Below are 26,267 nucleotides of genomic sequence, written 5' to 3' on the forward strand. Positions count from 1 at the left end.
TCTCTCTCTCTCTCTCTCTCTCTCTCTCTCTCTCTCTCTCTCTCTCGTGCGCGCGTGTATGTGCGCGCGCGTGTTCGTGCGTTCTCTTTCATTTCTACCATTAGGAAACTCGTTCAGGGCCACTGAAAACTCAGGAGAGGCTCAGATCTTATTTCTCATGGATTCCTGCCTTTCCAGAAACGCTGCCATCAAATAAGTATGAAGATATTATTTTGGAGAAACAATCACTCCCCTACCAAAAAATAAAGCACGAGAGGGGGAAAAAAAGGCGAGGCTGGAAGACAAGGAAGCAGCTTGGGTTCGCTGGTGGAGGAAAGTGCGATCTGGGGTCAGGCTGGGGGTTCCAGTCCCTTACTTCAGCACCGGAGGGGATGGACAGCGTCTCCGGACTGGGCTGCAGCTACAGGGACCAAACTGCGCTGCTGCTGCCGCCGCCTCCGCTGTCCTTGCCGCCACTGTCGTCGCCACGGGCAGCTGAGCACCCTGCTCCTCGCAGCTAAAAGGCGGTGCCTCCTAATACCCCCCTGCCTCCCTGTCCCTTTCCTTGATGGACGAAAAATAACCCTCCCTACTCTACTGCTACACCTAGGGAGAGGGCTCTGAGGAGTACTCTGGCTCCATAGTTAAACTCTCAGCCACAACTTCAGGAATAATTTTTCTGTAGGGGAGGTAGAAGGAATGCAGGCTGAAGAGTGAAGTTCAAGTTCTTAGAAGCACTGAGAAATCATGGGCGCTGCAGTAGGGGCTGAAATACTCAAAGGCCCACAGTTCATGAAATAAGCAGGATGTTCCTGAGCGGATCGTAACTCTTTTGGAAATAGCTTTGTGAGAGGAGGCTGGAGATCTACTCAAAACCTCACGTTAGAGAAACTGAAGACACATCTATTTCCGCTACTTAGCAGGTAAGTGGTAATACTATTATTTATGGCTTTTTACTACTATAATGACTTTCCCCAAGGTTTTACAGAAAGAACATGAACAGTATTTTTTCTTGTGAATTAAGGTAAAGATAGATAATTCTGTTCCATAGAAAGTTGTTATTTCTAGTTCATGATGTTAGAAAATCTCTTGCTTAATAAAACTGTCAGATGTTTTTGAAGTATCTCCTGTGACAATAGTAAAAATATTATGTAGTTGGCTAACATTTTTAAAGTAAGCTTTTAGTTGGACACTTTTCTTATTGCTTATCTAATATCTGCTTGGATTTATGTATATCTTGCTCATTTTTTTTTCTTCAATAGTAATGTAAACTGCTATCTTGCAAGAGAATGTTTCTGGTCCTATGCATGGCCTTAAAAGTGATTCTGCCTGTGTCACATAGTGTGCAAGACTCAAAAAAAAGTTGAAGTAGAGATGGTTTAAATACCCTTTCTAATATATTTTTTATGGTAACAATTTGCCAAGCCATTTACAGGCAGAAAAATATGTATACAGAGGCATCTCATTCCTCTATGTATCCAAACCCACAAGCACACCTACACCTGTAGAATTTTACCTAAGGAAACATGCATGTATTTGCTCAGCATCCTCTCCAGTCTTTTAGATCTTAAAACCAGACCCAATAGAAAGCATAAAATGAGAAGCTTTATTGTGTCTCTTTAGAAGAGCTGGGTTTTGACAGAATTCTGAATTCTTAGCTCTATAAAATACATTGGTTACTGAAATCCAGAAAGTAAGAGAGGTCAATAGGTTCTTAACAAACCATAAACTTTAGAATGCTAATTAAATCCTTTTTTTTCTCTTGATTCTTATTTCTAGAATCTTCCTTTGGTGCTTTAAAGTGACAGTCTTTCACAGTGACCTTGATAAGCATTCTGCTTTAATAAAAAGGGCTCACTGGGTAAAAGCAGTTATACAAATTTATAGCCCATGCCTGACATTTCAGAAAGAACTCGATTAATTCCAATGAGCATGTTCAGCTCAGTGCCCAGAGCTGACTTACAAGAATGGACTTTCACAATCATGTAAATACATGTAACAGTATATGCATAACCAAGTGTTTAGAAAGAGTTTGCCTCTTTGAAAAAACTACAGGAGTTCTCAAGGTTCTTCTCTTAATTTTATAGGCCTTATAAGACGGATAATAAACTACTTCTCTAATGCATTCATAGACTTACTCTCTCAGTTTTAACATAAATATTCTCTAAGACAGTTACGATGATATTTGTGGGTGGACTGATGGTCCCTTGTTTTGCATTGGCTTAGAGTAACAATTACACTCTGAGGAAAAATCATTCTTGACTGTCACTTACCACTTACCATGAACCTGCTTGCTTAGCAGAAAGGGAACAGAGGCATTTATGTCACCGAGTTCCTTGGGGACTCTTTTGCCCTAGATAGGTCAGAAATGATTATCTGAGGAGCAGAAAGATGTATCATTGATTTAGATTTCTACAATGTGCTCCTAACACAATCCAATTTTTTTTTTCAATCCGAGGGATGGAAGTGAAATTACCACATGGAAGACTTAATCACGTTTTTAGAAGAGTTACATCATGTGGTTACACTATTATTTTGGTTGTCAATTAATTATCAGAGTTGGACTCCCCTGGTCAGTGGAGCATAAAATGAAATCAGGGAATGTGTTCCAGAATACATGCCTATGGGTATATGGACGCAGTTCCCTTCTTAGTTGTTGAGGGGGCAGACTTTCTCTATGTGTAGCTGAAACTGTGCAAAGTAAAAGTTACCTTTTCCTAATCCCTTTGGAGATTTGTTCACTGAAATAAATAAATAATTCACTCTTCCTAACTCATGAAAGTGTATAGAAGCCTGTGACTCCTTATCTCTTGGAAAATGCTGTTACAAGATAGAATTTTGTAAAATAACTTAATGCACATCTAAATGCTCATCTCTAATTGCAAAAATAAATAAACAAATAAAGGAGTGAGGGGAAATGGAAACCAATCTTCACTTTGATTTCTATTGTGTCTAAAGTGAAATCAGCACTTTATTTGGGAACAAGTGCATCCAATTCATTAAATCAATTCCTTTTCCTGGATGGGTATTTTGTCTTATTACTGAAAGAGGATGCATGAGGTCTTTAGGAGGACCAGAGACAATAATAATAATTCAAAGTCACATTCTGCCCCATCCCCCAAAAATAGTTTTGATGGGTAAGGCTAAGTGTTGTTGAGTGTTGCTTTTATTTGAAACTCTAAAATGTAAAAGGAAATAGAATTATGTGATTGGAAATGTGAAATATTTACAGGAGCAGAGGATAATTAAAATGAGCTCAAGACTCGGTTGATTTACCATTATTCCTTCAACAAGAAATGGAATATGGAGACGGGAAAGGGAATCCTAGCTGGAATCTTTAAATTATAGAATATTATAAAACACTTCTCCATCAACATTTTATGTATACCATCTAAATATTAGCTGAATATTCTAATGTAATTATTAATAACCCTTAATCATCTTGGATTTGAATGCCTATAGATTGTCTTCAGAGTTATTTACTTGGGTTTGAACCAGGTTCAAAATTATTACATAGACTGAAGAAATTCCTTTGGTAATTCACCTTTCCCATCGTTTAAAAGCTGCAAATTCCAGGCAACTAGTTATTCATTTATTCCATCCTATCAAGTACAGCAAAAATCACAACTGAAGAAAATTATATTGTTTACAAGAAATGACCTCTATAGTGATCTCACTACTCAGAAACATCTACAATGATTCATAGGATAGGACTCAAATGAAGAAACACCACTTATTTGCTGTTTTCTCACTGTTTAGCTTAACAGATTGAGCTATACATGAGAGAAACAACTTGCTGCAGTAAAAAACTGTTATGAATCATGATGTACCAAACAAGTATTGCTTGAAAGTCAAATGATCAGGAATCTGTCCCTGTGTGGTGGCACCCCCTATAATACTAGCAATTCTGCAAGCTGAAGCAGGAGGATTGCAGGTTCAAAACCAACCTTAGCAACTTAGCAAGCCCTATCTCAAAATAAAAATAAGAAGGGCTGGAGATGTTGCTCAGTGGTTAAGCATCCCTGTGTCCAATTCCTGGTACAAGAAATAAAGAAGAAAATGAAGGAGATTAGGAATCTCAATCTATTGGTAATCTGAAGCCACTCAAATTAGTGAAATATATATATATATATATATATATATATNGAGAGAGAGAGAGAGAGAGAGAGAGAGAGAGAGAGAGAGAGAGAGAGAGAGATTCCTAATCTCCTTCTCCTTCTCCTTCCTTTTCTTCTTTATTTCTTGAACCGGGAATTGGACCCAGGGATACTTAACCATTGAGCAACATCTCCAGCCCTTTATATACTTGAAATGGGGAAACTTTACTAGCCTACTAAGGTGCAAACCTTCACATGCAGATGAACTTACATATTTATGAAAGGAATGAATGATACCTACTTTTTTGACAGTGTTTTGGAAACATAAGTGCCAGTCTATGAGTTATTATAAGAAATTGCCTTTAGTATTTATTCATTCATGGGGAAATTCCCTCCTAATTTCTCTAGGGGAGGCACACCTCTTATTCTTAAGAACTCTTAGTGTAGAGAAAACAATGTTGCTAATAATTATGTTATAATTTTCTTTACATCTTTTCATGCTATAAAAATGTCAAGAGAGGCAGAATGTGGTCTAAAATATTTATTACTTAAAATTGATATGATGTTCTCTATCAATTAGTCAAACCTAGGTCACTATGACCCAAGTTCATTTTAACAACTTTAATTTTGACCTGTGAAGAATCCATCACTGTCTCTGTGTCATAATTTTCTAGTCTATGAAAAGAGGATTAATATCTATCATTAGTGATACTGACAAGAAAGCTCATAGGACTAGTGGAATTTTAAACCCACTATCTGGAAACACATACAGAAAGCATTTTGGGTTTGATTTCTGGCTAGTGGGTATGGAGTAAAACGTGGATACTGTGAGCATTGATTTTATAGGAATAACCTGGAAATGCTTTAAAGATAGAGTATTGATTTAGCACAAACCCTGGGCTCTATTCATACATCTCCGCTGGAAATCTCAAGTTAAGTTACATCTTATTCATTCAGATAGAACTTTAGAATCAACTATGATGAATTTTCAGTGTACTTTACTAACATTATGTTGGTATAGATTTCTGGGCTATTACTAAAAATATATTGATGGTATGTTTAAGAAATATAAATTATTGTTTGTTGCTTCAGGCAATTCTGGTAGGGTTTTGTGGTTAAAATATTTGACTATGCTAGAGATAAAAATTATATAATATGGAGTTATATTTCTTAAATTTGTTTTTTGTTTGGCTTTGCTTACTTTAAAAAGAAACCATAAATAAAGAACACTGGAAGAGATTATACTGAGAGAAATCATAAAAATAATTTCCTGAGACTGAGAACTTCATCTTTCATCATTGTGAAGCTTGTGCCACACAGTGTACACATTCAGAGTGTCAGGAGATCATTTTAGTCTTCATGAATTCGGTCTTCAATTTGTCAGCAAAGCTAAAATAATGGTGTTTATTTGCCAAACAAGAAACAAATCTTTAAATCAATTCAGTTGAATACTTGCTAATTATCACTTCATCAAGATTGATGTACACAATACATATACTTTTAAAATTAAAATTTGTGAAGTAATTAAAACTGCATTTATATTTAGCAAATACATTACTATTTTCTTAGCATTTTAAATGAATATTTAATATTTTAAAGGAACAAATTCTTACTTGGTAAATAAAACAAATTAACAGAAGACAAGTATCTTTTAGAAATCATACCAGAATTTTCATAATTCATTTATTTTCTTGGCCCTATAGATAAATCTTTACTGTGTCCATTAGGAATCCAACAAAAACTCATAGGTTTAGTTGAATTTTTCTTGCACTTCTCTCATGACATTCCTTTTATGTTCTCATACTCTCCTGATAGAAAGTAGATGGGAACTAGGAACTAGTTTTCAAGCTAACAGTAAATTTCAATAAGCATGGCTGGGATCAAGTGTTCAATAATGTGTAGATTCCTCAGTGCTTTCTTCATTTTTTCCCCAGAAGAACATTTATTTATTGTTAGTTATTAAATGACTTTTATTAATAGTGAACATTGTTAATTGGTGGTAAACACCTTAATTTTTCCCCATGCTTGTATAAATATATAAAAATTGATTCTGCTATCTTCATGTTTAATCAAGATTTGTTTATAGGATCAATTTCCTCCATCTCCTCATCTGTCATCTTTCCAGTCCTCCATTCTCTAATTATATTTCTTTTTCTTCCACAGATCCTCATTCATTCTTGATCAACACTTATTTTTCATATCCATCCCTTTTTTCCCCCCAATAGTTCCATTACATGTTTAAGGATTGGCCAAGGGAATATTACACACCAAGACTGGAGCTTAAAGAAAGGCAGATTCCATGGAAACTACATTGACTGAGGGATGCACTGTAATTTTTAAGTTTCGATCCAGGTGTAATATTCAGCAGAAGGTGAATTGCAAGTGAGGAAGGAAGCGACTACAAAATTGTTGAAGAATCTACCAAAGATTTCAAAGTCTTTCAATTTACCTGTTATTGATGGAAAACTCAGCAAATGCAGGTCACTGTCTTATTATCTCTCTTGAGATCTCTTATTTCTAAGGAAAAAAATAATCTTAAAATAAAATGTCCATCCTGTGACTATTGATGTTATTAGTGTACCCAAGCTTCAAGGGTGTCCTTTTGCTTTATTTTTTAAAAAATGAATAATAGCACATGTTGAAAAAGAATAATATTTAAAAATGAATAACAGAACACCCAAATGGAATAAAAAGTCCAGTAGGACCAAAACACGTTTTCCTATGTAGGGTTTTATTCTATTTTTGGTGTGTTTTTTTTTTCTCCCATCAATTCCAAATAATATTTCCTCACTTATTACATGGTAAACTTTTTCCTGTTTAGCTAGAATGTTTACCTTTTGATTTCCTGATCTGTTTTTTTAAATATATTTTTAATTGTCAATGGACCTTTATATTGCTTATTTACATGTGGTGCTAAGAATTGAACCCAGTGCCTCTCACATGCTAGGCAAGTGCTCTACCTCTGAGCCACAACCCCAGCCCTAGTCTGGTTTTAATTCAAAAGAAGAGACACTCCTAAAAACATAACTAATTTAATTAACTTTATTTAACACCCTTGATCATAAATAATAAAACCAAGAAACAATAAATATAATAGGTTACATTTAAAGATAGAATAAGTCAATTATACTTATCTAATTAGTTAATTTCACAACATGTAAGATGTTCATTTTGCTCTTCAAACATATTCTCTACTTAAGAGTTCTTTTTGATTACATAAACATAAACTTTACTTATTATTCACCTAATCAATTTATTTTTTTATTTTCCATTTTGTGTTTTATTTCCAGGAGAGTAAGTTTCTGGGAAGTTTCTTATAAGCTTAAGTTAGAAAATGTAATTGCTATAAAAACTCTTCATACAACATAATAAACACATTCCCAGAAACCTAACTTTCTCTTTTGGTTTCCATCCACAGTATTATTCCCTGCCATCTGGCATTATATTAATGAGTTTTAGAGTCCTACTTGGGTATATTATGTGATTCTCACAACAAGACTAGAAAGCTAACTTTTTTTATTCCTCATATTTTGTAAATAAGATTACTGAAGTCCAGAAAAGTTAAATGGTTTTCTAAGTATTAAGTCTGAATTAAGACTTAATTAAGGGTCAGTGTTTCATAGTTTTATGCTCTTTATAAGAATTTTGGGGAGATGAATAGACTTGTCTCCCCTCTGTTACTACGTATTACATGCTTCATTTCCATGGACTGTGGTGAAAAATTTAAAAAAAAAAAAAGATGCTTAGATGCTAGTGATACCAATAAGGAATAAAAGACAGTGGAGGAGTCCAAGTGAATTCGTATGTAGTTTATACACTTGCTAAGTAAATGTTCAAGTGTCCTATCAATGTAAAATAGTCCTTGAAAAAGAAAGTGTGACCTTGGACTTGGGACTTGTCAAATGGACAGCGAAAGGGTGCAAACACCAAATGGCAGATGGAGGAATGAGTTTCATCAACTAGATACACGTAAATCAGAATTATCAAAATGGAGGTTATTGGGGGGGAACTATAGAAAATGTAATAGCTTTTAGAGAAAAAGAAGAAAAACAATTGTTTATGCACATAAATGTATTTCAGAAGGAAAAAAAGAACAGGGGAGTAAAGGTCAGAATAGAGTACTTAGAAAACTGTAGGGAGAAAGTAAAACACATGAAATTCTAAACAAACAAAAACTATACGTGGTTAAACAGGTTGATAGGAGCTCAACTGAATGAAGAATTGAGGTGCCCCGGAGTTTGCTTAAAAGTGGATCCTTGGGCATCATGGAGGCACTAGTTTCTGAAGAATTGTTGAGATAGTCTTCAGACTCTGAGCTCCTCAGAATCAAACCAATGGTGAGATAATAGACCAGATTCATGCTGAGGAGATAGGAAAGAGAAGGAATTTTGTGAAGAAAAGTCCTGCAGGACTATCTCAGTCCTCTGTGCTGCCCACTCTTCATTTCCAGTGTGCAGTGTCCTTTAGACTTGGTGACATGGCATTTCTGAAAATGTGAAAATTTGTTACATGAAATTGGTTCTGTCTGTGGTGATTGGGTCTGAAGAAAGAAATTGCAATTCATTGTATAGTCAACAGAAAAGACAGATGTAATATTTGAGAAGAGGGTTGTTTAAAGGTTTGATTTCTCTCAGTAGTATGTTCATTTTAAGTGAACCTGTGAAATATACACACTATGTTCAGTAATTACTCATTTGCTTTAGCCACTGGAAAAATTGACTTTCATCCCCTAGTATTATTAACTTGACCTGAAGGGTTGAAGGAGTCTCAAATAATGATGTCTTTCTTTATTATAGCTTCCTTTCGTACTTTTACCTACACTATTAGCCCTCTCTTCCTTTGTTGTTGTAAAAATTTTCACATTTTTTTCTGAAATAAATTTCTAAATATCAGTAATGAGTACACAAGATCTATAGACCCATCTAGATCTCCTTGGTGCTTTTTTATCTTTAACAGAGGCTGAGTGACAGAAGACCTACAGAGACAAGTCAATTCCATCCGGACAGCTGTAATTCCTCAAAGATTTCAGGCAAACCTAAATTTGATTTTGTGTGATATTCAAATTCATTTCTCAAACTATCAGATTCTCCAGAAAATTGCCTGGCTTTATCTTGATACTGCAGGAGTAAATTATCTATTTTCTGGAGACCAATTAAGTTTTCTAAAACATCAGTGTGCCATTTAGCAAATTACCAGTGTACTAAAAGGCTCCCCAGTAACCCAAAGGAGTTAATGTACCACCAAACAGTGGGCGATGTATTCCCTTGTTGCTGATGGGATCAGACAGTTTAAAGTGTTAATGGAGCTTTTGCAAAGAGTTACTGTGAAACATTGAGTCATTTTTCTATGAGGCTAAACTATGGAGGGTGGGAAGGTATTTATCATGGTGGAGGAGGGTGGGCAAAAGAGGAGAACTACAGTTGAGATGCTCCCACCCTTGAAGATACTTCTGTTAGCCACTGTCTGGAAAGAACATCATCTCTGTACTTGATAATAATAGGCAAATTAGCCACTCATGATCACAAGGAATTATCTGCTTATAGATTTGCATAAAAGTGTTTTTTCAGAAATAATCTTCTCCTTTATTTCTTTATCTTTATTCAGGCCTTTTTTGTGTATGAAATGGAATAATTTATTCCCTCTCAAACTAAAAAAAATACTTAAATGTAAATGATTGTACTGAATGTAACTTTTTTTGGCTACAACCCTTTCTCATGTTTTATACTACTCGATTGGATAAATCACAGTTATCTCACATTGTATTTAAGGGCACATGTAGCAATCATGCATGTAAATGGATAAAATTGTTTTGAAATAGGAATTCCTAAACATAAAATTCAAAGTATTTTTTTCAAAAATGAAATTTATTCTTACCAACTTTTATTTCTCTGAACGTTTTTGTAAAGAGACTATGTATACATTTATAATTATAGAATAATAAATTAAGTGAAACCTAGAAATTATTTACATTATTTTTACTAGCATATAAGACCTTCAGTAAGCTATTTACTCCTGAACAGAATTAACAACATTGAAAGTGAAATACAGTGTCTTCCTTCAATGTGTCCTTCCAGAATATTTGCATAAACACTTCACTTCAGGGTTCTCAGCTAAGCCAAGTTACTTACTCTTTGTAAGTTTTTCCAAGATTTCATATTAAGAGATTGAATTGTAGGGGCAATATGACACTCAGATAAAAATTTTGAGTATTAATCTGAGCCTATCTAATACGTCTTCCTTAAGAACATGGAATTTGAACACTTGGACCAAGGCAAATATGTGCCCAAAGGGGGAAAAAGTTTTGGCATCTGATGAATTACTTAGCATTTCTTTTTGTAAGAATAAAAGCTTTCTGGCTTCCAACAAAGAGTTTGTGAGCTGTATGGCAGCGTTTTGAACAAGGAGATCATTTATAAATGCTGTCTTTATATTTAGGAAATGATTACGGGATGCAGCTGCAGGTTTTAATGACTTTTAATAAAGTATGTTATAAAGTGAATTAGCAATAAACGTCTAGCAGATGATAATCAAGGCATTATAGAACATCATTAGTTCTATATATTGGATTGTTAAAGCAATACATGTGTTCCTATAATATCAGTGGTTTTGTAATTTTCTAGAGTATTTTGAAGAAAATTTCAAGGCAGAGTAATTTTGGTAAATAGGATTAGTACAACAAATAAATCTGCCAAACCAGTATAGTTTAATATACATAACCGATAAAGTAATAAAGCTGATGCACCCCTAAATTTCAACAATATATAAAATTATGAAATAAGATTCACAGGTAATAACTGAAAATATAATACCTCAGTCATTTTTTTATTATTTAGTCTTTCAACTATGAAAGATGAATGTACTTTATTGGGAAAAAGTTTATTAGAAAAACCTCCGTTCAACACTTGTCTTCTTGATACTGCCATGACTGTGAATTTCAATGCCATGTGGCCAGAATACAGATGAACAGAGGTGACGGATCACAACTCACCAGTTTCTGTTTGTACAGGTATTTTTAAGGCACCACGGTCTGTAGAATATTACAGTATACATTGTCTTTAAACTTATTATGACCCCCAAATTAAAGAAGAAAGAAAGGAATCTAATGAAGAAAAGCAGTGCTCTAATAGAACTATGGAGTTATTGTGAAGAATATTGGAAACATTTTTAAGAGACTATAACCTTAGGGAGTCAAATACCAGAAAATGTCTGCAATTTGTTATAAGCTTAAATTTAGTTCATGACTGAGTTGAAATAGAATCATTTAATTAATGATGATAACTCCAAGAATGGTAAAAGAATCTTGAGTAATATTTAATAGGTATCTCTCTTTTTTTAAGAGAGAGAGAGAGAGAGAGAGAGAGAGAGAGAGGGAGAGGGAGAGAGAGAGAGAGAGAATTTTAATATTTATTTTTTAGTATTTGGCGGACACAACATCTTTGCTTGTATGTGGTGCTGAGGATCGAACCCGGGCGGCACGCATGCCAGAAGAGCGCGCCACCGCTTGAGCCACATCCCCAGCCCCTAATAGGTATCTCTTTATGAAATCCTAGCATAGTTCAGGATAAATGAGCAACTGAGACCATTGAGAGACTAGAGAATGGATAAGGTATATGTTTCCTAAATTCTCAAACAGGCATGGTTGGATTACTGTCATGGGTGCATCTAAGTATAAAAATGTTATTTTCATTTTCAACTTTTTATTTTGAAATAGTTATAGACTCAAAGGAGGTTTTAGAATTTCTCCTGAAATCTAGCTCCCCCTAATAGTAATACCAGCATAATTGTACTACAAAACGAAAGCTGGGAACTGATATAGCTGCAATACTACCAAATAGATCATAGCTTTCTTTAGCTCTCACCTATTTTTACCTGGACTCATTTGAATGTGTGTGTACTTTGTGTAATTGTGTAATCTGTCCCACTTATAAACTTGTATACCCACCACAACAATCAAGATACACGCTGTATTGTCATTAAAAAAGAAAAAAAAAGAACTTTACAATCTGACTTACTCCCCACTTCCTGGAAATCGCTTATCTGTTGTTGCCTGTTGCTAAGATTGTGTGATTATGAGAATATTATACAAAGGGCATGGCCTAGTGTCTAGGATTTGATATCAACATTTTTTACAGTTTACTCAGAGTAATGACTTGAGAACCACCCAAGTTTTTACCCGTGTGAGCAGTTTATTCTTTTAAATTGCTGAATAGTTTCCTTGATGTGGATGTGCATGTTTGCCCATATGCTAGTTGAGTTCAATAGTTAGGCTGCTTCTACTTTGGAGAAAATACTAACATTGGGGACTATGTATATCCATGTATAGTAAGTTTGTTATTTACTGTTTAACATCAAAAATAGCTCCCCATGAGTTCTCTTGATTACTTAAAGGATATATTAGCAATCTATGCTGAGAAGGCAGGCCATATAATAGAGAGAACATAAGATTTTGATCAGCCATGTTGTACTTAATTTTAAATACTAATTTCCCATGGACAAATGATGCTCTCATACAAGGTGTTTGTGTTCTATAAACATTAATTTCTGATATGTAATAGTATAAAAATAACATTTTTCTAGGAATGAGTGCAAAATTTAAATGATTTAATGAAACCCTAGTAAAAATACTAATTTTCTAATATTCTAGTTACCTGTTACATACATGTTTAATTTAATAATTTCCTATATAGTACAAACAAAAAAATGTGAAAATGAGTTCAAAGAAACTTTTCAAAACTGGACTACATATTGTGCCACAAACCAAACTGTTCAAAATTTCAATGACTAAAAATTTTAAGAATATGAGTTTATATTGATAGATTTTCTCTCTTTTTCTTTTTCTTTTTTTTTTTGTGTGTGTGTACTGAAGTTTTAGCTCAGGGCTTCATGCCCTCATAATGGATATTTAATTAAAAATAAATTAGCAAAAATAACTAGTGTGTTTTCTAGAAAAAAAATGGACATTCACATGAAAAACATAAAAAAATAAATAAATTCTAAACAGACTTGCACGCAATGTATCATCAAACTAGATGTAAAATTCAAAACTAGCAGACTCCTTCAAAATAAAACAAGAGAAAATACAGGTAGATGACCATGGATGTGGCAATGACTTTTAGACATAACACAAAAGGCACAATTAAAAAAAAAAAAAACATCAAGAGAAAAAGAGAAACCAGGTATGGGAGAAAATATTTGCGAAAGATACATTTGATAAAAGGACTGTCATTCAAAATATAATAGAAAGCCTAATATGTAACAATAAGGAAATGAACAGCTCAATTGAAATTTATGTAAAAGTTCAAACACATTCTCAAAAGATAAGCATACAAATTTCTCAACACCATATAAGTTAGAAAAACAATTAGAATTGCAAATTAAAACAATGAAATGCCAATACAACCCCCCACACACACACAAAATACGAAAATAGAATGGCCTAAATCCAATATACTAACAAAACCAAATGCTTAAGAGAATGTGAAAAATTAGGAATTTTTATTTATTGGTGAAGGGAATGCAAAATGGTAGAATTGCTTGGAAGACAGTGTGGCAGTTTTTTTTTTTTTTTCTAAGTCTAATCATACTTTTACCATAAGATCTGACAATCATATAACTCATCATCAATCCAAATGAGTTTCAAACTTATGTGCACACAAACTTGCACAGGGACATATATTGCAGGTTTATTTAAACTGCCAAACTTGGCAGAAACCAAGATATCTTTTAGTAGGTAAAACTATGTCATATCCAAAGTAATACTATTTAGTACTTGGGGAATTATAAAAAAAAAAAAACAACAAGCTATCAAACTGAAAATACAGAGGATCCTTAGGTATAATTTACTTAGGGAAAGAAGCCCATCTGGAAAGGCTACATACTGAATAATTGTAACTCTCTGATAATCTGGAAAAGGAAAAACTATGGAGACAGTAGAAACATGAGTGAGTGTTTGCCAGGGCTTGAGAGAAGTGGGGATGGAATAGACAAACCACAGGGGATTTTTGTGGGAAGTGAAACTATTGTGGATGAACCTGGAATGATAGACATTATATATATACATGTCATTATATATATTTTTTAAATCCATAGAATGTACAACACCATCGTTGAACCCTAAAGGAAAGTAAACTTTTAGAGACAATGATGTGTGAGTGGAGGTTCATCAGTTGTAACAAGTGTGCCCCTCTGGTGGGTGTTGTTTATTTTGGGGGTGTTGTTAGTGTGTGGGTAGGGGACAGGAAGTATATGGGAACTGTTTAATTTTTGTTAACATAAAACTGCTGTTAAAATGAAGTGCATTTAATTTTTCTTTTAAATCTAAGAAACTCCACACATTTGTAAATGAAGAAATATTTTTCCCACCATATAAAGATCCAAAAGATAAATTTAAGGGATATTTATAAAACACTTTAAACAGCAATAATAAATTGTAGGATATTTAGATAGCTTAAGCATAATTCTGTAGCTTTAAATATATGTTTAGAAAGGAACAAAGGGTAAAAATAACTATACTAGCAGCTATAATAAAAATTTTAAGAGAATATAAAATTAATCACAATGGAAATGGAAAAAGAACTATAATTAGTGTAAGAAGAGAAATAACGGAAAGAAAATGAAAGCACTATAGTATAGAAAAATCAACAAAGAAAATACTGTGTTTTTTTTTTCAACAGACTTATAAGTGAGCAATCTCTGATGTGACACTAAAGAAAATAGAGTGATTAATAAGGAGAACCAAAATGCCAATGTCTACCGAGGACAAAATTCATTATAAAGCTCACAGTATATTATGAACCACTTTATGTCAATATATTGGAAAGGTTATTTGCAATGTATAAATTTGTAGAAAAATATAATTCACTGGGGAAGAGAACATTGAGTATGTGAATCATTCCTTTCCTGGGGACATAATAAAGGCCTGTGACTCACTCTAATCTCTTCATAAATGTGCACATAGCTGGAGTCTTGATAGATGATACTTGCTAGGAAGAAAGTCCTTTGTCGGTGGAATGCCTGTGAAGGGCTACCTGATTGAGAACTGAGTGTAGTAACACGTTGGAACCCATAGACTGGGATGTTTGGCTCTTTGAAGAATGTCACAGATGCTATACAACTTTCTCAGAGACAGAATGGAAGTATTTTGAAAAGTCCATATGTGCACCCTAAGTAAGGTTGTTCTCTACATGGGAGAGGGTAAGAGAATGGTGCAGAAATTTGGTACCTGGGCAGCCATCCTGAGATAAGCACCTCTCTCCATTGTGTTTCCTGATTACCTGTGTCATCAGCATTATCAAGGAGCTTAACACAGGCTGAAATGCTAGTCTTGAGTATATGTGTGTATATGTACATAGTATATAACATGTAAATATATGCTTTTCATTGTATAACTATCATATATACAATATATAAGCAAATTATACATCTATATATGGTATGTATAGTAGCTACACACACATATTACAGAAGTCATTATTCTTAATTTTTTATATTTTGAAAAACTTCCATTTTTAGAAGAGGTTTAAAATAATGATACCAAATACTAACACTCCCATTCTGTTCTTAACATTCTGTAACTTTCTATTGAGGGGGTCTTTTCCAATACAGTAAACTGATGACAAATCATAACAATCAACAGAATTTTCATGGTTAGAAAGATATACAAAAACAACCGTCATTCCTCTCCAGGGTTTGCACATAGGAAAAAAAAAGTCCTCCAAGTCTATATAGATATTAAAATTAATGAGAAAACTCAGCAAAAATGATAGATGCAATGTGGATATTAAAAAATAAATTTTGTTCTTAGATGATGGTAATAAATACAGTAACCTATCATTAGAAAGTGACACATATCACTGTACACATTTTACTATTACATGACAAATATCAGTGATTAAATAGTAAATTTAAATAAACCATTAAGAAAAACAATCAGAAGCCAATAGAAAAAGAATTTAAATGTTTTACAGTACGCATCACAAAAACATGGCTCACATGCAAATGTGTTCAAATTTATTAATAAATCATTGAAATTAAAAGAAGAATCACAAAAAACAAGGAGATAAAACAAACTACTAAATACAGCATGATTTGATGAAGGTACAGAACAACAATCTCTCATACTACAGGTAGGAGTATAAATTGGCATACATTTTGGAAACAGTTTGGCTTCATTTATTGTTTGACTATCCAGTGCTATAGTTTGAATATGGAATGTGTTCCAAAGGCCAATGGAATACAGGACTGTCCTCAGCCCATGGTGCTATTTGGATGTGGTAGACTTTTAGGAAGTGGGGCCACTTGGCAGCTTTTAGATTATTAAGGTCATGATATCGAAGGGGATTATGGGTTTCTGGTATCTTTCTCTTCCTGTCTTTACCTTGCTTATCATGAGGCAGATGGTTTTGCTTCATCACACACAGCCCCCAGCCCATTTTGTGTATTGTTGGTTGGAATGTAAAATTCAGCTGCTTTCAGAAACAGTATTGCAGTTCCTCAAATCCTTAATCAAAATGTTAATGCATATGACCCAGCAACTGCACTCCTGGGTAAATACCCAACAAAATTGAAAACATATATTCACATAAAAACATGTACAGTAATGTTAAAAATCACCAAATATGATGGTTGTATTTATAATAGTTAAAAAGTGGAGGATTGGAGGTATAGCTCAGTGGGGACCACAGGCTCAAAAGCAACAGAGCCAATCAATCATGGACTGTCCCCTCCCAAACTGTGAGCCAAAATAAATCTTTTTTCTTTTTAATTTGTTTATTTGTATCAGTCAGCTTTCTGCTACTGTGATAAAATACCTGAGAAAAATAACTTAGGAGATAAAAGGTTTATTTTGGATGGTAGTTTCAGAGCTTTTAGTCCATGTTGCATTGGCTCCTTCAAAGACACCACCCTTGTGACTTGGCCTTACCTCCTGAAGTTTTCACCACCTCCCAATAGCACCAGTAGCTGGGAACCAAGCCTTCAACACATCAGTCTTTGAGGGCATTAGAGATCCAAACTATACATTTGGGGTATTATTTTTTAAACTGACAGATACTTCACTAACTTTTACACAAATCCTAGGAAGCAGGAAATTTACTCTGAAAAACACTTTTACACATATACTCATATATTTCACAAAATATAAAAATAACCAATAAAATTTTATAAATAAATTTAAAAGCACACTAAATAGTAGTATTAGTGGCATGTATTCATGCATTAGGATATTATTATTCAATAGAAATGAAAGAATGATTCTTATATGCTCATCATTACTTAATCTCACCATCATAATAGCAAGTGAGAGCTACAAAATACAAACTATAAAACAAAACACATCATTCCATCCAAGTGAGTTTCCCAAACTGAGAAAATCATATTGTCTTTGGATGAATGAGTAACATTCTGGTTCCCTATTTAGAATGGGGTGGCTTCTGGAAGAATGAAGGAGGGTTCTAAGATTCTGATGATATTCATTATCTTAATTTGGGTAGTCATTACTAGTTGCTAGCTTTAGAAACATGTTAAAGTATACACGTATATTTTACACATTTTGTGCACTTCTGATTTTTAACATCAGAGCAAAAATCAGTTAGTATAATTGAAAACGTCAGTTGGATGGAAGGCATTATGCCTCACCCTTCTGCATCTCATGACGTTCCAAACCCATGTCATGGAAGAGATGAAGACCCCTTGGGTCAACTTTTATCTGAAGTACTGGAGCTTGAGAACCCAGTTTTCCGTTTTAGCTCCTCATACTTTGACTCCTTCATAGTAAGAACTCAACCATATTTGTTCAATGAGTGAATGTCTGCTAATTTAATAAAGAGCAATATATACATAATATTGCTTTACTATCTTTGAAATCCCATTCACTTTTCTTCTAATATTTTATTTGAAAAATTTCAACCTTACAAAAAAAATTGAAAGAACAGTCAAATGCACACCCACAGAATTCTCACATAGACTTATTACTATTTGTTAGTATCACTGCCATTCATTGTTGATGCCCAGTGTTGTATGAAGGCACATGTTGTTTTTACCCGTCTCAAAGATGTCCTTATTACTACCACTGTCAGAATGTCTTTAATCTACTGATAATTTCTCTTCTCTCCATAGATTTTTAAAGATAAACTGAGCCATAACTCCTAATACATATATTTACCCTTTTAAAGTGTAACGTTTGTGTGTGTGTATGTGTGTGTGTGTGTGTGTGTGTCTGGAGTTTGAATCCAGGGCTTTGGTGCTCCACCACTGAGCTACATCTCCAACCCTCCATTTATACACTATTATAAATACAACCATCATATTTGGTGATTTTTAATGTTACTGCACACGTTTTTATGTGAATATATGTTTTCTATTTTGTTGGGTATTTACCCAGGAGTGCAATTGCTGGGTCATATGCATTAACAGTTTGATTAAGGATTTGAGAAACTGTAATACTGTTTCTGAAAGCAGCTGCAGTATTTTACATTCCAATCAACAACACACCAATGCTCCAACTTTTCCATATCCTTTCCAGTATTTTTTATTTATTGTCTATCTCTTTTATTATAAACATTCTGGTAGGTATAAAGTAATATCTCATTATGCTTTTCATTTGCTTTTACTTAAGGATTAAGAATTTTTTTCATGTTTTTCTTTTTGGCAATATTTATATCTTCTTTGGGTCTTGTCTATTGAAATTCTTTGCTCATTTTATTAAGAAAGTTGTTAATCTTTTTGTTGTTAGATTTTCTTTTTACATTCTAGGTACTAAACTCTTAGCAGATACATGATTTATAAATATTTTCTCCCATTATGTTGTCTTTCACTGTCTTTGCCTATCATGTTTTTTTAAGCATAAAAGATTTAATTTTGGTGATGACAAATTTATCATTATTGTTGCCTGTGATTTTTTTTGTCATATTTAAAAACCTAATTTTAGTTCAACAACTTAACATTTATGACTAAAATTTATCCTAAGAATTTTATATATTTAGCCTCTATATGTAGGTTTTTAATCCATGTTAAGTAAGCCTTTTGTATATGCCACATGTGGGGGTCAGCCATTATATAGATTTAGAAAGGTATAAATATAGATAAATACAGATAGGTAGGTAGGAAGTTAGATAGAGGTATACATATATATATTATATATTATATACACATATATATGCACATATGTATGAAATTTTTTTGCATGAGAATTGCAGTTGTCCTAGAACCATTTGACCATTTGATGTAGAGATTATTCTTTTATCATTGAATGATCTTGCCACTTTTATTGGAAATAAAATGGCCAAATAAGTCAGGACTTATTTTTGAATTTTATTTCATTAATCTAGATATGTATTCTCATCCTAGTACCAGGCAATCATTTTATCCTACCTAGTAAGCTTTAAAATGGACAAATGTGAGCCCATTAACTTATATTCCATCATGTTTAATGCTCATTAATTTATGTGATGTATATTTATTGGTAACCACCTGAATTCTGTCTTGAGAGTTTGGTGGGGAAATCAATGCATATATACAGTCTCTGCTTAGGTTAGAAACTATTTGGCAAAGAGAGAAGAACAAGGGAACATAAGAATTTATGTTTAAGATATTTACTTCTCCCTGTGACCCAATAAATTTGTAACAGAAATCAAATATGCTGACAGAGCAAAACAAATTATAATCTATGAGGTCAGTGTGTGGGAACAAGCCTCTTGTCTAATGAGGAGACTTTGGCTGTTACCTAACATATCAAACTAAATTAAACTTTGTTATTCTCTAGTTCCTGTCAGGTATACCTTATTTCAACATGAATATCTTTTATGATTATATATACCTTTCCTTGGGCAAATATCTTTTCTGATATTTACATTTACTTTCTTTCTCTCTCATACTATAGTCGTACTCTCAAGGAAAGCATGATGGAATGGTATATGAAAATTAGGAAGGTATGAGCCAAATTCCACTTGAATATTAAATTACTGATCCAAGGAGGAAATGCTATGATAGAGAAAGCAAAGGTTAATCTAAAAGTGAAAGACCTCAGGGAGAAATTGGAACTGAAAGTGGAATTATTCACTGAAAAACATCCTCCTGAAGGATATGTGTCTAATGATAGTACTTATTCTGCAAAGTGAAATAAAAGCAATTAATAAGCATAGTAATTGTCACTGCCATGATTATGTCTAGTGTATATGACATCTCATCATATTACAGATGCAGATAGAGCAATGTGTCTGTGTATTCACATGAAAATAGTATCCAGTTAGAACAAGTGAGATATAAATATAATATCTAATCTTTTTTAAAATGTGCACTTAAATATAAAACTCCCCTCAGCTAAATAACTCAAACGAGTATTATATTTGTGTGATACAAATTTTCTCTGACAGGGATCATAAGGAACCTAGGAAATATGCAGAAATGTAGGAATTACTTCTATTGGAACTCTTTCTACCTTCCCTGCCACAAAGTCTTAAGTACATTTAAAAAAGAAACTATTATTAATTTGTGTGAGAAATCATGATCAGTAAATATCAATACTTTTTACAGCACTAGTAATTTTAAACCATTCAATATCAAAAAGTTTGAAGAATGTCAAGAAAGTAGTTTTCTAGATTGTCCATTAGTAAAACTGGCAAAGCAATTTTGGGAAGCTTTTAAAGTGTGGATTCAAAGTTCTATTCCAGACTTGCTAAATCTTATCTATGCAATGAGAGAACAACTAACAGAAGTAAGTGTGTGTGTGTGTGTGTGTGTGTGTGTGTGTCCTCACTGTTCTGGTGTGATTTAAGAAATGTTTGCAGAACATTCTAATGAAATTGTGACTTTGGAGCACATCTTAAGTGACATATATACTGTTTCTTTCATTAAGGGCCTCCAAAGCTCTCGTTTATTTTTGCCATTAAATAGAAGTCTACATTAACAGTAGAGAGGCTTTGGAGAAATATGTGTGGAAAATGCTGTTTCACTGCAACAAGTGAATCCAAGCAAAGAAGGAGAGCTGAGACGAGAAGAGAATCATGCATCTCAAATGAAAAAAAAAAATGTTTTCCACCTTTTCATCCCTGGTTTAGACAGAGTAAGAGGATGTGACCTTCTCAGTCATGGCTTTCTTTCTGTGATCTGAACATAATCCTTGGTTCTCCACCTGGAGCTTAGGCCCAGGGATATGAAATTGAGCGCCCCAGACCTTGCAAGTGCTGAACCCAGCACTACAATTCACCTAAGAGTCTGGCAGATGTACTCATTTATGGTCCTTCAAATTCCTATTCTCATTTCAGTTCTCCTTTAATTTTTCTCTTGGCCTATGAAGTGTGTCTGTGCCTCTTCTGGCTGTCAAATGCCCTGCTATAATGTCTATGGTCTTTCAACTGTCAGAGGTAGCAATGAACTTTGGCATTTGAAATTTTAAGTGGATCCAATTAAAACTAATTAATATCGAAAATTTAAAAAGATAGTTTATGAATACTGAAAAGAATGCTAATTGGAATTATCATATAGACAAGGAAGTAGTTGGCTTTCAAAAATGCAAAGACCTAAGGGTCATTGCAAATTAAGGGATGTGAATTAAATGATTTAACAGGAATAAGGTTCATTAGCAGAGTATAGCAAAATTATGTCAGCTAAATTAATGCCTTTTAGAAATAAATTTAAAAATTGATTTAGATGAAAATAACACTTTATATTCCTTTAATTATTTTCCTTGAAAATTCAGTCTGCTGAATGTATCAAAGCCCTTTTTATTGCAATTTCACTGTTTATTTGTATGAGTTGATTTTTCTAAGAAACTCAATATTCTTTTAAGAATCATTATACAAATTGCACCTTTAGAGAATTGTTGTGGAAGTATCATTGACATGTGTGATAATTAAAATATAAATTGCCAAATTGGTCCAAGTAAATCGATAAAAACATAAATTCTCTTTGAGAATGAAACATAAACAATGATTTCTTCTATAATATTCAGTTTGGCACTATTTTGTGTGTGTGTGTGTGTGTGTGTGTGTTTTAAACAACAGGGTCTGTTTTATGTGCCTTGTTGGGAATTATGCAACCAAGATGAAAAATCTTCCATTTGCTTAGGTTTTTATTTATTTTTTTTTAATTGTAGATGGACAGAATGCCTTTATTTATTTTCATGTGGTGCTGAGAACCGAACCCAGTGCCTCACATGTGCAAGGCAAGTTATCTGCCACTGAGCCATAGCCCCACCCCCTTTTACTTAGTTTTTACTGTATTTTTTTCTTTTCTTTTTGTACATAAATGTTCATACCACTTTTATCTAGTAAAATGAGAAATAACCCAAATGTTTAGCAAGAGGTGAATGGAAGAATAATGGTACATCTATATAATGGAATAATTTCAAGCAATAAAAACAACTAACTATTAATCTGACTACTGATAGATGTGTCATCTTCAGTGAACTTCAAAATAATTATGCTGAGCAAAATAAGTCAGACAAAAAGCTATATGTTTCAGGCTGGGGATGTAGCTGGTGGTAGAAGTCTTGCCTAGAATTCATAAGGCTCTGGGCTCAATTCCCAGCACATGTCCCCACCAAAAGTATATGTTTCTAATTACATAAAACTCTAGAAAATGCAAGTTAAACGATGACAACCAGAAGTAGATCATTTGAACTGGAGAAAACAGGAATGGCCTAGGAAAAAGGGAATTGCAAAGAGGCATGGAGAAACTTTTAGGGGATATATATATATATATATATATGTATTTGGTGTTTTGATTTTAGTGATGGTTCCAATCTGTATGCTTTAAATATGTCTAGTTTGTTGTATGCCAAGTGTCCTTGATAAAACGATATGGTATGAAGTAAAGGTTAATTTGACCTGTTTCTTTGTGCTTTTTTAAAGGTGACTCCTAAAAATAAACCAAAATTACCTATGTAGTTGACATTCCATTTCTACTGGAGAGTAATGAACTAGAGCCAAGAATAGTTTACAGGATCTATAGGGGACAATGAAATATGACCAACACCACCACTGGGATTCCTTCAGGTACACCCAGAATGTGAAATGTAGGGCAAATAACCATGCTTTTTCAACAAGTAATGGCATGTGAGACTGCAGTTAAATGGGGCACTTGGAAAATAGCAATAGGTTGCACCGGATTGCATTCTTTGGACCTGATTTCCATCTTTCTTTTTAGAGTTCTATGGTTCTCTTGAAGACAGCATATTCTCTTTTCTCTCTCCTTTCCGTTCTTCCTTGTTGACTTGCTCCCTCCATGTTTTAGGTTTTGTGAAATATTACTCTAACCAGATCTACAAACCAGCAATTTTGTCATAGTCATTGGCCTGATGCCACCTCCTTTCCCACACCCTGTCAATAATCTTTCTTAAATTCTGCCTGAACTTCTTTTCAGTGTAGCTTCTTTACTCCGAAGCTCTCCTAGCAGCCTCAGCATCAGTCTCTGAATCTTTTCAAATCTATACCACTAACAGTTTTATCTGCTAAAACACAAATCCTAGTCTTTTCATGCTCTTGCCTATTAACTTCCATGGGTTTCTCACAGCTGACAGGGTATCTCTTTGGGGTCAGCTGCAAGCTGTTCTAATCTCATATATGCTCATTTCTTATGATGTGTCCAGAATAACAAGAGGAGCTCAGCATGTGCTAAGCACTTTGAATGTCATATTAAATTTAATTTGAACAAGAATAATAGGAATTAGATATCAATTAGATCCCTCTTTTATAAATGAAGAAACATGCTGCATAATTTATTAAATTTGATGTTCAAGATGAAAATCATAACCAGGCATATTCAAATTAACTATTGCACCTTTGTGCTAGTAACTCAGGTTTGTTCAGTAAAATTTCTCCATTTTTACTAACACAGTTTCTCTGTTTCTCCCTTTCTTTCATTATTTCTTGGATTTCATAACAAGATAATTTTTTCGATAGGAAGGTATCTTTCTATAATAGAATATTTTTCATATGCATTATAAACTTATTTGAATTATACTTGGTTATAAATCTTGTTTTCTTTTCACTTGCTTCCTTCACTGATGTGTTTATTAAGATCTGATGGTATTGTTTATGTACCTAACTGCTGCATAGTATTCCATATTGGTGACCTAGCACATTTTCCTGCCAATCTCCTAGAGATGGACCCCTAGACTGCTTTTAGTGACCAGCTACTAAGCATAGTACTAGAATAAATTCTTTGTGTGTGTTTCCTATTGACTTATGACTTTGCTGGATCAGAAAGTTTTCACATTGTTAATTTTGATTAGTACGGCAGACTATTTTCCAGAATGATATTTAAATTTATACGCTCATCACTCTCTCCATTGGTTTATGAGGATTTCCATTTTTTTCATATTCTATATAAATTTCAACATAATACACTCTTTAATTTTGACATTTTAATGAATGCAAATTGATATGCTGGAAAATGTATTTGCATATCTCTTATTATTAGTAAGTATAAGAATTTCTTTACATTTTTAAACATATGTCTCATATGCAAATTGCTTATTTATACTCAGTTGTCAATAAGTAGTTTAATTGAATAAAAAAATCCTGGCGCTGCATGATGGTACATGGCTTTAATCCCAGCAACTTGGGGAGCTGAGACAGAAGGATCCCAAGTTCCAGTCCAACCATAGCAACTTAGGCCTTAAAACAACTTACTGAGACTCTGTCTAAAAAAAAAAAAATAAGAAGTAATTATGAGGACTAGAGATGTAACTCAGTGAGTGGTAAAGCTCACTGGGTTGAAGGGGGAAACATCCTACACAGACTTGGTCATATCACAGTTTTTCAAAAGCTTTCATGTGTCAGAAATTAGATCCCCTTTGTAGTAGTATTGGTAATAGGGACTTTTTGGAAGTGATTTCGGTCTGAAGGCTCTACTCTCATTAGTAGATTAATGCTGATTATATACGGGTTTGACACTCTGAATTTAACGTTCCGCCCTCTGTGACCCTCTTTTATCCTTACTTTCTTCCATGGCAGGGCACAGTAAGAAGAAATGTAAGAGATGCTAATCTCTTGACCTTAGACTTACCAGTCTCCAGATCAATGAGCCAATACATTCATTTTATCTATAAATTACCCAGTGTCAGATATCATGTCACAGCAACACATGTGGAATAAGACAACTCCATCATTGCCAAACAGACTTTTCTAACAGTTGACCTCCTTTCGGGTGTGCTCAAGGGGAGGTAAAGTGGTCCAACAGAAGACATTTCAGTAGATTCTCTTTCATCAGGTGGCTTTTCATAAATATTTAAGAGGAACTCACTTGTGCCAAACATTGTGGTAACAACAAAAGATGCAAAATAGTCATTGCCCTGCTCTCATGAAACGTAATGTTTAGCAGTGAAGAGAAATATTCAACATATGCATGTACAAGGGAAAACATAAAACATGCTGCTCAGAGGCCATGAGGTAGACAAGAAAGATGCCCTGCTATGAATTTGCTGGTCTGGAATGACTGCTCCATGAGAGTGATCTTTGAATGAGTTTTCTGAGTACAATTAAATTTTACTGTTAAAAACCAAGAAATTTAATTTTTTTTACTTGTTTTATTTATTTTTATATGACAATAAAATCCACTTTGGTATATCATATACTGGAGTATAATTTCTCATTCTTCTACTTCTACCACATAAATACAGCCATTTCATACTAGACAAAGGTGCCAAAAACATTCACTGGTGAAAAGATAGCCTATTCAATAAATGGTGCAGGGAAAATTGGAAATCCACATGGAACAAAATGAAATTAAACCAAGGCACTTTTAATGGAGCAATGTTTAATGTACTTTTGAGAGCACCCTGCTATTTAGAGACCAGACCGTGGACTGAAATAAATTCACTGATAAAATGTTCCTTGTAAGGTACATCTGAGTGACAACCATCTTTCACACACAAACTCTTCAGTCCCAAACTATTTTTGCATTTAAACTCTGACAAAGCATAAGTCAAAAAGGTGACTCTCCTTGATTCCTAGGATGCTTTCTCTTTGATCTTTTACCCATTTTCCACCAAAGAGAAAGGAAAAGGAACTCCAAGTTGTTTCTATGGCTCTTCTGTAGTTTCCAAAAGTTCCAAATGGTCACCTCATTTGCAACTGATACTATCATTAAGAAGCTCATATAATTTTTTTACGTTAATTCTGACTTTTCCAGTGAACACCATTAAATAATATTTATTTAACTTAAAACACTGACATATTTATATGTTTTTAA

General features: G+C 33.7%; 1 protein-coding gene across 3 annotated transcripts in view; it reads left to right on the plus strand.

Annotated features, from left to right (window-relative positions):
• The window catches only part of Sntg1 (syntrophin gamma 1), an 819,084-nt gene that overhangs the window by 2,354 nt on the left and 790,463 nt on the right, over positions 1–26,267 (plus strand). Inside the window, exon 2 of one of the 3 annotated variants that reach the window (XM_048782887.1) lies at positions 178–902. The gene's annotated coding sequence lies outside the window, so the exon portion shown is untranslated. Of the gene's footprint in view, positions 1–24; positions 903–26,267 lie in introns of those variants that run through there. The other 2 variants (XM_048782889.1, XM_048782888.1) reach the window with 2 other exon arrangements.

This window comes from Marmota marmota, unplaced genomic scaffold, assembly GCF_001458135.2.
Source record: "Marmota marmota marmota unplaced genomic scaffold, marMar, whole genome shotgun sequence".
NCBI classification, from domain to species: Eukaryota; Metazoa; Chordata; class Mammalia; order Rodentia; family Sciuridae; genus Marmota; species Marmota marmota.